We start from the raw sequence: 13,668 nt of genomic DNA on the forward strand, positions 1-13,668 counted from the left end.
AGAGAGACATGACATATTAACGGGATTGAATCTTCTGATTTATGAATATAATATGTTTCCATTAATATATACATCAGTATATACAAAAAGATGTATAAGATATATTTAATACATCTTTTGTTTGATGTGTATTTCAATATTAACCTTATTTTGATGCTGTTATGGTTTCATTTGATGCTTTCAGTTTCTGACTCTTCCTTGACTGGTCAGAGAAATACAATTAACTTTTATAGCTTTATATTGTATCCATCAGTTTTGCATATTTAAAGTAACTTTTTTAAAAGTAACTTTAAAAAAATAACCTTTTTGTAGATTTTGTCAAATTTTCTACGTAGTCAATAATGTCATGCCAAAATAGAAATAGTTTTATTTCTTCCTTTGCAATATCAATGCCTTTTATTTATCTTTACTTTCTTCTTACATGGGATAATTCCTTTAGTATCATGTTGAATACAAATGGTAAGAGTAGACGTTTTTCCTTTTCCTGATTTTAGAGGGAAAGCATTTGATCTTACACCATTAAGCATGACATTATTGTTAGATTTTTTCTTATATGTCCCTAATCAGATTGAGGAAATTCCCCTTTATGCCTAGTGCACTGAGAATTTCATCAGGAGTGGATATTGGATGTTATCAGATCCTTTTTTTTTTTTTGCATCTAGGGATAATTTAACCATTAGATGATGATGGATTACATTGATTGCTTTTTAAATATTAACCATCATTTTATTCGTGAGATAAGTTACGCTTGGGCATGTTTCTAAAAAAAATTTTTATTTGTACAAATTTTGGGGGTACATGTGAAATTTTGTTAAATGTATATATTGCGTCGTGATTAAGTCAGTGTATTTAGGGTGTCCATCAACTGACTATAATATATTCTTCTTAACTATATAACCCTACTCTGGTTTCAAACATTGAATTTATTTCTTCTATTTTACTGTATGTTTGTACCCTGTAACCCACTTCTCTTCATCCTCCCCTTTCCCCTACTCTCCCTTCCCAGTCTTTGTTTTCTGTTTTCTGTCTTTCAACTGTCCACCTCCATGTAATCAAACTTTTTACGTCCCACATATAATTAAAAACATGCAATATTTCATTGTGTATATACACCACATTTTCTTTATATATTCATCTCTTGACGAACACTTAAAATTGACTCCATATCTTTGCTATTGTGAATTAGTGCTGCAATAAACCTGGAGTACAGGTATTGCTTTGATACTGAGTTTTTACTCCAGGTAGATACCTAGTAGTGGAATTGCTCAGTTAAATGGTAATTCCATGTGTGGTTTATTAAGAAATCTTCATAGGGTTTTCTTTAGTGGCTGTACTAGTTTACATTCCTACCAATAATGTATAGTAGTTCCCTTTTCTCTGCTTCCTTGCCAGCTTCACTAATTTTTTTGTCTTTTTAATAATAGCCTTTCTGACTGGGATATCTTTTTACAATTCTCTGATACATGGTGGTGGTCAGCATTTTTTCACATATGTGTTGACCATTTGGATGTCTTCTTTTGAGAAATGTCTATTCAGGTCCTTTACCTGCTTTTTAATAGGATTTTTTTCCCCCCGTTGAGTTGTTTGAGTTCCTTGTATTTTCTGGTTATTAGTCTCCTGTCAGATGAATAGGTTGCAGATATTTTCTCTCATTCAACAGGTTATCTCTTCATTCGGTAGATTATTTCTTTTGCTGTGTAGAAGCTTTTTAGTTTAAGTACTATTTTTGTTTTTGTTGTTTGTTCTTTTTGGGTCTTAGCCGTAAATTTTTGCCTTGACCAATGTCCAGGAGAGTTTTTCATAGTCTTATTTCTACTATTTTTATTGTTTCAGGTCTTATATTTAAATCTTTAATCCATTTTGTCTTTATTTTTGTGTATGTTGAGAGATAGGAGTCCAGTTTCATTGTTTTGCCTATAGCTATCCAGTTTTCCCAGCACCGATTTATTGAAGAGAAGGTTCTTTCCCCAATGTAAGTTCTTGTCAGCTTTGTTGAAGATCAGTTAGCTATGAATATATGGCTTTATTTCTGGGTTCTCAGTTCTGTTCCATTGATCTATATGCCAATGTTTATACTAATACCATGCTGTTCTGTTTACTATACACCTGTAATATATATTGAAGTCAGATAGTGTGATGCCACCAGCTTTGTTCTTTTTGCTCAGGAATGTTTTGGCTACTTAGGCTCTTTTTTAGTTCCATGTGAATTTTAGGATTGTTTTTTCTAATTCTGTGAAGAATGACATTGGTATTTGGATAGGGATTGCATTTAATATGTAGATTGCTTTGGGAAATGTGGTCATTTTAACAGTATTAATTCTTTCAGTCCATGAGTACAGGGTGTTTTTCCATCTGTCTGTTTTATCTTCATGTCCCTTTCATCAGTGTTTTGTAGTTATCTTTGTAGAGATCTTTCACTTCCTTGGTTAAATGGTTAAATTTATTCTTAGTTTTTTATTCATTTGTTTGCTTGTTTGTTTTGTAGCTGTTATAAATGGGATTTCTTTCTTGATTTTTTTCGTTTGTTTGTTTGTCTTTGGCTAGATAATTCTTGGTGTAAAGGAACACTACTAATTTTTATATGTGGATTTTTGTATCCTGCAACTTTACTGAATTTATGTATCTAATAGAGTTTTTGTTTTGTTTTATTTTGTTTGTAAAGTCTGTAGGTTTTTCTACACATAAGGTATCAGCAAAGAGGGACAATTTCAATTATTCTTTTCTGATTTGGATGCCTTTTATTTCTTCCTATTGCCTGACTGCTCTGGCTGGAACTTCCAGGACTAGTACTATGTTGAATGAGAATGCAGAAATTGGGCGTCCTTATTTTGTTCCAGTTATTAAAGGAAAGGCTTTCTTTCAGCTTTTCTCTATTCACTATGAAGTGAGCAGTGGATTTGTTGTATATGACCTTTATTATTTTGAGATATTTCCCTTCTATGCCTAGTTTGTTGAGTTTTTATAATTAAGGGATGTTGAATTTTATCAAATGCTTTTTCTATGTCTGTTGAGATGATTGTATAGTTTTCATCTTTTGTTGATGTGATATATCATGTTTTTTGATTTTTGGTATAATTCACTCTTGACTGTGGTGTATTGTCTTTTTCGTATGCTGATGTGCTGTTGGATTCAGCTTGCTAGTATTTGTTGAGGATTTTTGTGTCTATATTCATCAGAGATATTGTCCTGTAGTTTTTTTTGTTGTTGTCATTGTGCCCTTGCTGGTTTTGGTATCATGGTGATACTGGCCTCATAGAATTGAGTTCCTCCTCAGTTTTGTGGAAGAGTTTGTATAGAATTGGTATTATTTCTTCCTTAAATGTTTGATAGAATTAACAGTTAAACTATCTAGGCCTAATGATTTATTTCTAGTAATGTTTTTAACTACAAACTAAGTTTCTTTAATAAACATTGGATATTCAAATGTTACTTGCTGAGTAAGCTTTGAGTTGGTTTTTCTCAAGGAATTTATCTACTTCATTTAAGGTATTACATTTATGGAAAAGTTTTCATAGTATTTTCTCACTGTCCTTTAGTTTGCATTGCATCTGAGGTTATAGTGACTTTCATTCCTGATACTCATAATTTGGTACTTCTCTCTTTTTTCCTATTTATTCTCAGGAAAATTTTATCAATTTTATTGATATTATTAAAGAGCTAGCTTTTATGTTATAAGGTTACCCTCGTCACTTAAAGAATTAAATGATAGGGTCTCAAATTAGGTTTGTTTTATTAGAACAAATAGAAATGAAAGTGATCTGGTATTTCCTGGAGAGCACAGACTTAGGGAGATTCTGGGAATCAGGGAATTGTCCCGTAGAAATAGTGTCTGGATAGATAAAAGGAGAAAAGGAACAAAAGAGGAATGAAGAAGGATTCTTTCTTTTCCACCATTTGAATGATTGTTCCCACAGTGTTTGAATCCATTCTGTCTTGATGTTTGATAACCTGAATAACTAATTATTTCAGTAAAGGAAATGTATGGATAAATTTTAAATGCCATTTTATCCAGCTGATTTCTTGACTTAACATGAGCCTCAGAGTAGTTTGGAAACTTTGAGTTTTCCTTGGAAGTCAGTGAATGAAATAGCATATGTAAAATTATTGAGGCTGGGCATGGTGTCTCACACTTGTGATCCCAACACTTTGGGAAGCCAAGGCAGGAAGATCACTTGAGCCCCAGAGTTCAAGATCAGCCTGAGCAACATAGTAAGACCCTATCTCATAAAAAATAAATAAAACATTTAAAAATTATTGGTACATAGTAGGCTCTCATCCAATTCCAGTTACATCTCCATGACCACTCACCCTGTCATTCATACTCCCTGGCTGCCCTCTACTCAGAATGCTAAGAGCAAAATGTTAACCAGTGGCAGAAGAAGCAAAGAGAACTTAGAGCTCTTTAACCTCATGTCTGCTATAGTTCCTTTTTAACAGCAGGAAAACCAATAAACTGACATGCCTATTGAGATGATTTTTAGCAAAGATATATAGAGTTATGCAGCATTTGTAAATGTATGTGATGCTCAGTCAATAAATAATGTACAGCAGAGCCACAAATTATGTGGGAAATTAGGTTCTCAACTCAATTAATTTGAGTTGGAAATATCATGTTATTAAATTACTTGTGAAAACCCCCATTGGAAGGTACTGAAATGCAGACTTCTTTAGGTCCTTTTATCTAATACATCTCAAAAGCTAGTTGTTTTCCTTTAGTTTCAAAATTATTTTCTCTGAGCACCTGAAGATATAGCTGTCTTGAGTTAAAAAATGATGTCACACAAAATTTTTGAGTGTTTGCGTTGCAGAGAGTCTTCAGGTGCTAGGCTCCAACTTAAAGTGATCACTAAATAAGAAACACTGGAGAACTGAGCCCTCCTGGAGCAAAACCAGTTCACATCCCCTCATCTGTTGGGTGTATTGGATGAAATGGTTGGTGGAAGTGTTCTCACTGCCAAGGTTCTTAATTTCCCCCCTTATAGAGCATGTATAGTTGAATTATATGACTTAAGCTATAAGCTATTCTACTTTTGGATTCTCTGAAGAGAAGTGCTGCTTCTTCATTTTCTTACACTCTAAGGTAAGCCTTGAAGGTCAGAATAAAAGCTCACATCTACCACTCTCCCATTTAGCACTCTTATTGATGTTACTGACGAACAAAAGCACACAATTTCAAAGAGCCTGGTTGTGACTTCAGTCTGCTTGTCATCCCATTTGAAAAGACATCCAGTACCAATAAATCTGGTTATGCTGCTTACATAATAAAACTGATTTTTAGTGTATGTCCTAAGACAGGGTTCAGAAAACTATAGCCAGGGGCTGGCCACCTATTTTTGTAAGTAACATTATTAAAACACAGCCACACCCATTTATTTTCTGTGAATGCTTTCATACTACAAGAGCAGAGTCGAGTAGTTACAATAGAGAACGTTTGACTCACAAGCCTAAAATATTTATAAACTACTTCTTTACTGAAAAAGTTTGCTGACCCCTGTTCTCAGTCTCTTTATGCTTTAGAGCAGAAACTCAAAGAGTGGTCAATGTTCACACAGATCAAAATTCACTAAAGAGATTGTTTAAAACTGGAGGCTGTCAGGGACCCACTGAGTCAAAATCTCTTGGGATGGAACCTGAGACTCTGAATGTTTAACATGTTTTAGGTGATGTTTAATGCATACTAACGTTTTGCTTCCATTGGCTTAGTGAAAAGAAAAATAACATGAAAGCAATACTATATATAAATGTCATGTCTACCACAAATAAACTAGCCTTATGTCCCATCTAGAAAATACAGTACCATGAGAAAAAACTTTATGTCTGCTTTTCTTATTTAATGCTTCAAATTTTTTGAAAGACAGTGTCACTGTCATGTTACCATTTAGTTGGGGGAGACATGAGATGTTTGAAGAACAATTAAAAAGATGAATTCCAGAGGAATAGTTGTAAATTCTGAGGAGATGACTTTTGCGGACAAGACTCATGGGTCCTGATTCATTACTGAGTCTTGAACTGTATTTGGTGAGTCACAACCAACATTTAGGAGGAATAAAAACAAACTTTTTTAATTTTCATAAAATAATGCATAAATGTATATACTTGATAAGTATATACATTTACAAAATAAGTCTATTTTGCAAGTCCACTGTGAGTAATTAAAGGAATTCGAAAATTTCTGTGTTGGAAAGGCCTTCAAAACTATTGCTTTTACCTCCCAGTTTTACAAGAAAGGAAACTCAGACAAAAAATAGTTAAACAATTTGCTTAAGGCCACATGGCTAACCAAAAGAAAGATAGCTTAAGAGAGCTAGCTTCTGGATGATATCTTGGATATGTCAGCTGGTTGCCCATGGGCTGAACCTTCCTGGACTCTCAGGAATGTTAGAAGATCAAAGAATACTGGTCTTCGTGGCACATGGCGTAAGTTGGCTTAGAGGTCAGGGTTGTTTACCCCCTCGGGTGGAGTAAGTTCTCTCTAGTTCACACAATTTCCCGCTGCTCTATTTTGACCCTTGAATTGTTTTACTTACAGTCGAGAGATTCTCTTCTAGTTGAGAAATATTTCTCTATTCATATGTATTATTATTATTAGATGTAAAAAATAAAAGTATAACAAGCAGACCACATGTTCAAAGGTAGAAATTATGTTTTTATGTGAAATTGAAAAGTATCCTTATGAGTTTTGTTTTGTGTTTGAAAATTGTTTGAAATACCACATAAGCTTCTCCCTTACATTCATTTTGCCTTTTGTGTCCATATAGAAACATCAGCCTTTTCACTCAGTTTGCCTTTTGTGTCCCTATAGAAGCAGCCCTTTGGTTCATTTTCCCTTTTGTGCCTGTATAGAAACAGGCTGGGTGAGGTGAGGTTCCTTGATTTGTCCAGAGTACGCAGCTCAACAATGGCATAACTGTAGCTTCCACTGTCTGATGTCCATCTGGGATAGGCACAATGTCTTCAGTGTTGGAGCAAGCTTTCAGGATCATCATTATTATATTGGTAGCTCTTTTTTTATGGATCACTGCATACATTTTCATTTAATCCTTTCTATTCTCCTCTAGTAACATTTCTTCATTTTTACAGCTGAGAAAGTTAAGGCTTTATTCAACTGCATAACATATTACTCCAAAATTGAGTGTTCTTAATTATATTTTTATACTTCAGGAATTCTGTGAGTCAGGAATTTGGTTAGGACTGGCCAAGTGACTCTTCCCTGTGGCATTGACGATGGTGACTCAGTGGTCCTCAGCTGGTGGATGAGGAGGTCTGGAGAGTCTCAGAGGCTCTTCTTACATGGCTGGTCTCTCAGCAGGAATGGCTGAAGTCTAGGCTCAGCTGGGACTGTTGGCCAGAACACCTTTTTTGTATGATGGCTTAAGACCCCAAAGAAGGTATTTCAAGATATTTCAAGGTGGAAGCTGTGTGGCCTTTTCTGACGAAGCCAATAGGCAACCAGTCTTCGGGTCCATGTCTGCAGACCATGTTATTATTGGGTCTGTGGGGCTAGGTCTTGCCGTTCTTGTCATTTAGTCAGGTTGTTTGTAGATCCAAGCCTAAGGCATTATTCTACCCTTCTTTTTACCTAGTGCTTGCTTTGTAAGGCAGCTGCTGGCCTCTACAGAGGGAGAGTGAGAATTTCCCACCTTCTTTGCCAATCCATACTTAGAAACTCCATAAAAACCGAAGGCAAACATAGCTCTCTCCAATCTAAGGAGTGTGATCATATGCATGTGCATGTGTGTATTTTAATTCCTTTTAGATAATAACCCCTCAAGGATGATAAATGTCATAGAAAATTCAGATAAAAATATTTTGTGACTAAAGGTTAGATGGCGCAGTCTGCAGAGCCTGTGACTGAGAGCCAGAAACCTGAGTTCGGTTCCCTGCTCTGCCACTTCCTTGCTGTGTGGCGTCATGGGCAGGTCAATTTACTAAGCTTTATTTTCTTCATCTGTAACGTAAGAGGGTTATACACAATCACGGCTAAGCGTTATGGTATATGTGCATATAATTGTCATACTTTTGAATTTTGGGGTATGTTCAACCATTTTCTACTTCTCCTTTACTTTCTACCACCTTGAAACCAAGAAAATGGTAGAGATAGCAGAAGGATTCAGCATGGTTAGAAATGTTAACAAATCGGCATATCCTCCTTCCCCCCAGCATTTTGATTTTAATGCAGTTCTTCAGAGGAAATATTTGCTGATTTACCTAATGACAGTGTTAGTATTGCTTTTTATTTACCACCTTTCTCTGAATGGCATCAGGCTTTTGATAGCCAAATGTGCTGGGCTAAGAATGCATCCACATGAGCACTTAGCTCCCTTATATGTTTACTCTTTTCCTACGTCATCTTCCATAAAGAAATATAATATCAGCAGAAGGGGCTTTTGTTGTGTCTTAAAAATCCATCTTTGGCTGAGTGCAGTGACTCACGCCTGTAATCCCAGCATTTTGGGAGGCCAAGGCAGGGAGGGGTGGGATTCTAAGCCTAGGAATTCGAGACCAGTCCAGGCAACACGGCAAACCCCATCTTTACAAAACATTTTCTAAAAAATCAACCAGGCGTGATGGTGCGAGCCTCTACTTCCAGCTACTCAGGAGGTTGAGGTAGGTTGAATTCTCAGAGCCTGAGAAGTCAAGGCTTCAGTAAGCTCTGATTGTACCACTGCACTCCAGCCTGGGTAACAGTGAGAATCTGTCTTTAAAAAAAAAATCCGTCTTTGAATAACCCCTAAAGTGTGTTAACAATATATACTGATAAATGATAGTGACCGGCTTTCTCTGGACCTCTGAATCCCCAGTCAAGGATAATGTTGCCACAATGGCCCCGGCTTCTTTCAGAGAGATTGTTTTGTGAGGGTATGGAGATGTATGACAAGAACAGATTCCCATCAGTAACTGTTTCCCTTCTCTTCCCCGCAGATCTTCCCTCTCTTCCCTTTTTCTCCTCTCTCCTCCCCACCTTCCCTTTTCCGCAGTTCCTCCTTCCCCTTTCCTTCAAGCTTTATTAGGGGGAGGAAAGAGGTAGAGGCTGAGTATTTCCATAGTGCAGGAGCCCTCTGAACTGTTCTGCTGTTCCCTGAAGGTTTTCTCCAGCGCTCCTATCAGATTTCCCTAATGTCAACCTAACCCAACCAAATGCATCTGTACTCAAGTCAGCTACTGCCTTTTCCAGTACTTCTTTGGACCTTTTTGATGCCCTGCCAAATCATACAGTTAACTTTGGACTGTTGTGGAAGAAAGAGAAAAAGCTAAGCAATTGCCAAAGCACTAGGTGTTGGAAAAAGCTTTCTTTCTCCACTTATATTTCTGATTTTTGTTTCTTTTTTTTACCTGCTTGAATCATTACAGCTTCTTTTGTGTTTTTGTTCTTTAACAGTTAAATATTAAAGGTTAAAGCAATGCTTATTACAGTAATTTATTAATTTTGTTTTTCTCTTTCTTGCCTTATCTTAACCCTCAAGATACCCTCTCTCAAAATCCCAACTTTTCCTCCAGTGCCCACCTGAGAGATGGCAAAATGAGAAGATATGAAACTCACAAATATTCCCTTGTGCAGATTTTACAAAAGCCTGACTTAGATAGAGAAGGAGGCTAAATGAATATTAAACATAATTGGCAATAGTAAGCAGTTAAAGGTTTTTCAATAGAGATATTTTTCCTTTTAAAGCAAAATATTTAATAATTTCAGTAACTTGAGGGTGCAAAATTTGCTAACGACAGGCAGTCCCCTGATAAATATGAGGTTGTAAAATTAGAGTAAATTTGTTTATATGTGGGACAAAAATATTTGCAGTTGTAACAGAAAATTATTTTTGAAAAAGAGGTGATACTGCTTAGTGTTTGATCCAACATGACAATTTTCCTTCAAGATTCTTTTGAAAGTTTCCATGCCACAATTTCACACATATATATTCAGAGATAAATGTTTTTAAGATGAAGAGCTTCCTTTAACAGAATCCCAGCATCACTTCACTGAAATTAAGTACTGATGTATAGTAGTTTTTAGACTGTGTTCACCCACAAAGCTGAACTCAATATGCATTTTTGTATATTTTTCTCCAAATAGATTTCTTTAATTCAGCGAGCAAAATTTTAATCTGTATGAGGCTTTGATTCTTCTATTTTGAAACCTTGCAGAGACATAATAACAATGCTGATAAATTATACATGTGATTAGTTAACATTGTTGTGGTATTGCTTTAAAAATGAATATGATGTTATATATTGCTCAAGCTCCAGGTAATAGACAGCTATGGTATATAGCTAATTTAGAGATTTCTCAGGTTCTCAGAGGACAGAATTAATGGATCTCCTTTGGAGTTATGCCTCCTAAAATACACTTTTAAACTGTGCTTAAACTCATTCATGGAAATACCCCTTCTTAAAATGTTAAGGATGTCATTCTTTCCAGAAGTGTGTATTTAATTGTGCACTCTTAAAAATATAGAGACATTTTGTTTATGTTTATTCAGTAGAGGAGATTGTTTGGTAATTAGAGATTATTGTTAAAGAGGCAAATTATTTTGAAAATATACATTTATTGAGAGGAGATCTGGGAATGTAAACTAGACAGAGAGGTTACATCTATATTTGTGTATTACCAGTACAGCAGCAGTTTAGTAAATTGGTATATAAACAAGCATCTGTTGCAGGAATGTAAGAATGACATCATAAAGGATGTATGGAAAATTTTAATTGAAAAAGAATGATGCACAATTGTAGCATGACTTTAAGTCTAAATTGATTTTGCCAACAGAGTAAAAGTGGAGTTCTTTTAAAACATTCCAATAATGTAAAGTATTTAAAATGTAATGTCCTGTTAATGTACCTAAAAATTAGACTCTAGGTCATCCAATAAGAATACTGCTTACAGTAATATAGCCTATGTAATATGCAATTATCTTGACAGTAGTTTTATTTTTCAACAATTTTGTCATAAAACAGCAGTAAGATACAATGAACTTGATTCATTTTTTTTGTGTGAATCATTTAATAGGCCATTACATCTACTATATTAGACTCCATTCTCCTTTCAGAGCTTTTCATTATAAGGCTGTCTTTAATGGAAAGAAGTTTAACCTTTCCTCCCAGATAGAGTGAACCCCATAACAGTGTAAACATTCTCATTATAAAATAAAATCCCCTTCCCCAAGGGCAGTGCTATAATTATGTTGCAGAGCATCGTAGGAATGTTTCTTTTCAGAAATGCTGTCTCATTCTTGCTCTCAAGTTTTTATCATTTTCAAACAATCAATATTTTAAAATTATAGTTTAATAAAATGCATATGATCTAGTTTAAAAATATTTTGAAGTTATTTTAACTTTGCAAAGAAGTCATCAGTAAAATTGCTGTTGATCTATAAATAGGATAATTAGAGGCTTTCCTCCTAAGTACTGTTCACTGGCATTGTGGCTGTTTTTATTGCCTAGTCAAACCTCTTCATTCAATTTTAAAATTGCCTTTTGAATGAACTGCACTATGAGCTTGCCAAATAATGTCACCGTTAATACTTTGCCTCCTCTATTTCATTGTCCAGTCTGCAAATGCACAATAAATTGTTTGATAAGGGGGTCAATGAGGTTTGCTAGTTTTTAAGTGAATTATAACCAAACAGTTCAGATTATGTCACACTCTTATTGTTATGGTAGAGCTGTGTTTAAAAGAGAGCAGGACAGTACTTTAGTTCACTTTGCATTGTCACATCAAGAATATATCCTGTACAAATCAGGATACTGTGGTTCTTCAAGAAATTGCCAATCTTTATATTAAAAAAAAAAAAAAGAAAGAAAAATGCCACTTTCAGATGTATAGAGTTCACCCATTAGGAAGGGGGTTGCTGAAATTCATAGGTTCTTGGTTTGCAAAGGGACAGCCTGGTTTCTATGTAAATATGTTAGAACAAAGATTTCATAAGATTATTTCAAGATAATATTTTTATGAAGATGCCAAAGAAAATATTCATAGGAAGGCCTAAGGACCATATGCTGTTAGTATGAAAATGTTCAGCTGGTCAATATTATCTGTTCCATAGATAGCAATTATATTTCTATAGGTGTGTGCTCTCATTGGCTATTTAGGGTGAATTGTAAGAGATGGTTTTTCTACCCTTTGACTTGCAGATACAAAATCATAACGTCTTCTTGGGTTTACTTTCATGAGAAGGAAGTTGAGATTTTCTTAAATGCATATCTTTCTGCTTATGCAGAATTGCTGAGTGTTTTTGAGAAATTTAAAAGGCAAAAGTAAGAAACTTTGTGCTTGTTGCATCTAAAAGCAAGTCTGTTTGTGTGTGTCTCTCCCTTTGTAACAGAAGGAATGTTTCTTATGTTTCTGTCTTCAGACAGTTGGCACACATTTCATCTCAGCAGCTGCTTTCTCTTAAAGTGCAGTAGAGTGTAGGACTGTAGTGACACCAGCATTAATACTTCACATTCTGCTATCATATGCTGTCACTGGGAAATATGGATCTAGGTTACATGTGTTTGCAGACTTTGTACTGCTGAATTATGAAAGCTGACTCTGTTGGTAGATTGTGTTGTATTCAGAGACTGTGAACTGAACAATAAATGAATGCAGTAGGCTGTTTACAGTGCTATATAGCATGCTTTCCTTTCAGGGCCTAATTGAGCTTGAGCTTTGAAATTTAAAGTGCCAAATTGTGCTGGAAAATACCTTAAAATAAACATTAAATAATTTTGTCAAATGCCATTTTTATGCACTATCTTTGACTTCTAAAATTTTTAGATTCTCATTTCTTCTACTGTTGCATGAATCCTTGCACTTCAGATACGCAAAACAATAAGCATATTGCACACAATCAAAGAAAAGTTTTTTTTCCATTCAGATAAAAATTTGCAAAGAAAATCATTGTTAAAATTGCTTACTATAGTTGTAAAAATTTAAATAATGTTTCAGACTATATCTTTTTATAAACAGTTTAAAATACAACAGCCAGGACAGAGCTAGAAAGATAACAATTTTTCTTTTGCCTTTGTGTCTGAGCTGTGCCTACACACACAACACACAGGCACATACATATATATATTTGTGTAGATACACAAATGTACATATGTATTAATTTTTAGTTAATATAGTTTCTGAAAAGCAATTGCTGATTTATAAACAGAATGAGGATAGCACATAGGATAATATATTATCAACATAATAGAGCATGGGCACTGGGAATAATGTTTAGGTAAAAACAAATTTATAGATCAGCACCTGGAGGTATAGAGAATTGATGTGGTGTGACTATTAGCCTATTGTAATGGATGGATAGTGAGTAGTTTCAAGTCTTTTTTGATTTTACCACAAACGAAATTTGTGTGACTTATTTGTAAGTTTGGTTTGGGTCTATCTAATTTGTGGAGTTTAGTTGAAATTTTATTGTAAACTTTGCTTTGTAATGTGCAGAATAGGTACTGGGACAGAGACTTTTTCTCACCTATGTTTTTTTAGTCGAAAACTGCCTTGAGAGTCATTTTGCATCATACAAGCAACCCACTTATTTCCGTCTTGCCCTGCATGGCACTGGTTCAAAGTAGCATGAAATACATTTTGTTTGGTAACATAAAGGTCTCAAGTTGTGAAAGTGTAAATTTGTAAAAATGTAGGATTCATAATCTTTTTTTTTTTTTTTTTTTTTTTTTTTTTTTTAAATTTTT

General features: G+C 34.7%; 1 protein-coding gene and 1 long non-coding RNA gene across 6 annotated transcripts in view; one reads left to right on the top strand and one right to left on the bottom strand.

Moving 5' to 3' along the window:
• Window positions 1-10,616, bottom strand: part of LOC119470295 — a 17,216-nt gene extending 6,600 nt beyond the window's left edge. The window contains exons 1-2 of the long non-coding RNA XR_005199176.1: window positions 10,605-10,616; window positions 6,763-6,768 (exon numbers count right to left, since the gene is read on the bottom strand). This is a non-coding gene — a long non-coding RNA (uncharacterized LOC119470295). The remainder of the gene's footprint in view (window positions 1-6,762; window positions 6,769-10,604) is intronic.
• Window positions 1-13,668, top strand: part of GTDC1 (glycosyltransferase like domain containing 1) — a 416,322-nt gene that overhangs the window by 252,868 nt on the left and 149,786 nt on the right. The window lies entirely within an intron of this gene.

Source organism: Cebus imitator, unplaced genomic scaffold (assembly GCF_001604975.1).
Source record: "Cebus imitator isolate Cc_AM_T3 unplaced genomic scaffold, Cebus_imitator-1.0 Scaffold27, whole genome shotgun sequence".
In the NCBI taxonomy this organism is placed as follows: Eukaryota; Metazoa; Chordata; class Mammalia; order Primates; family Cebidae; genus Cebus; species Cebus imitator.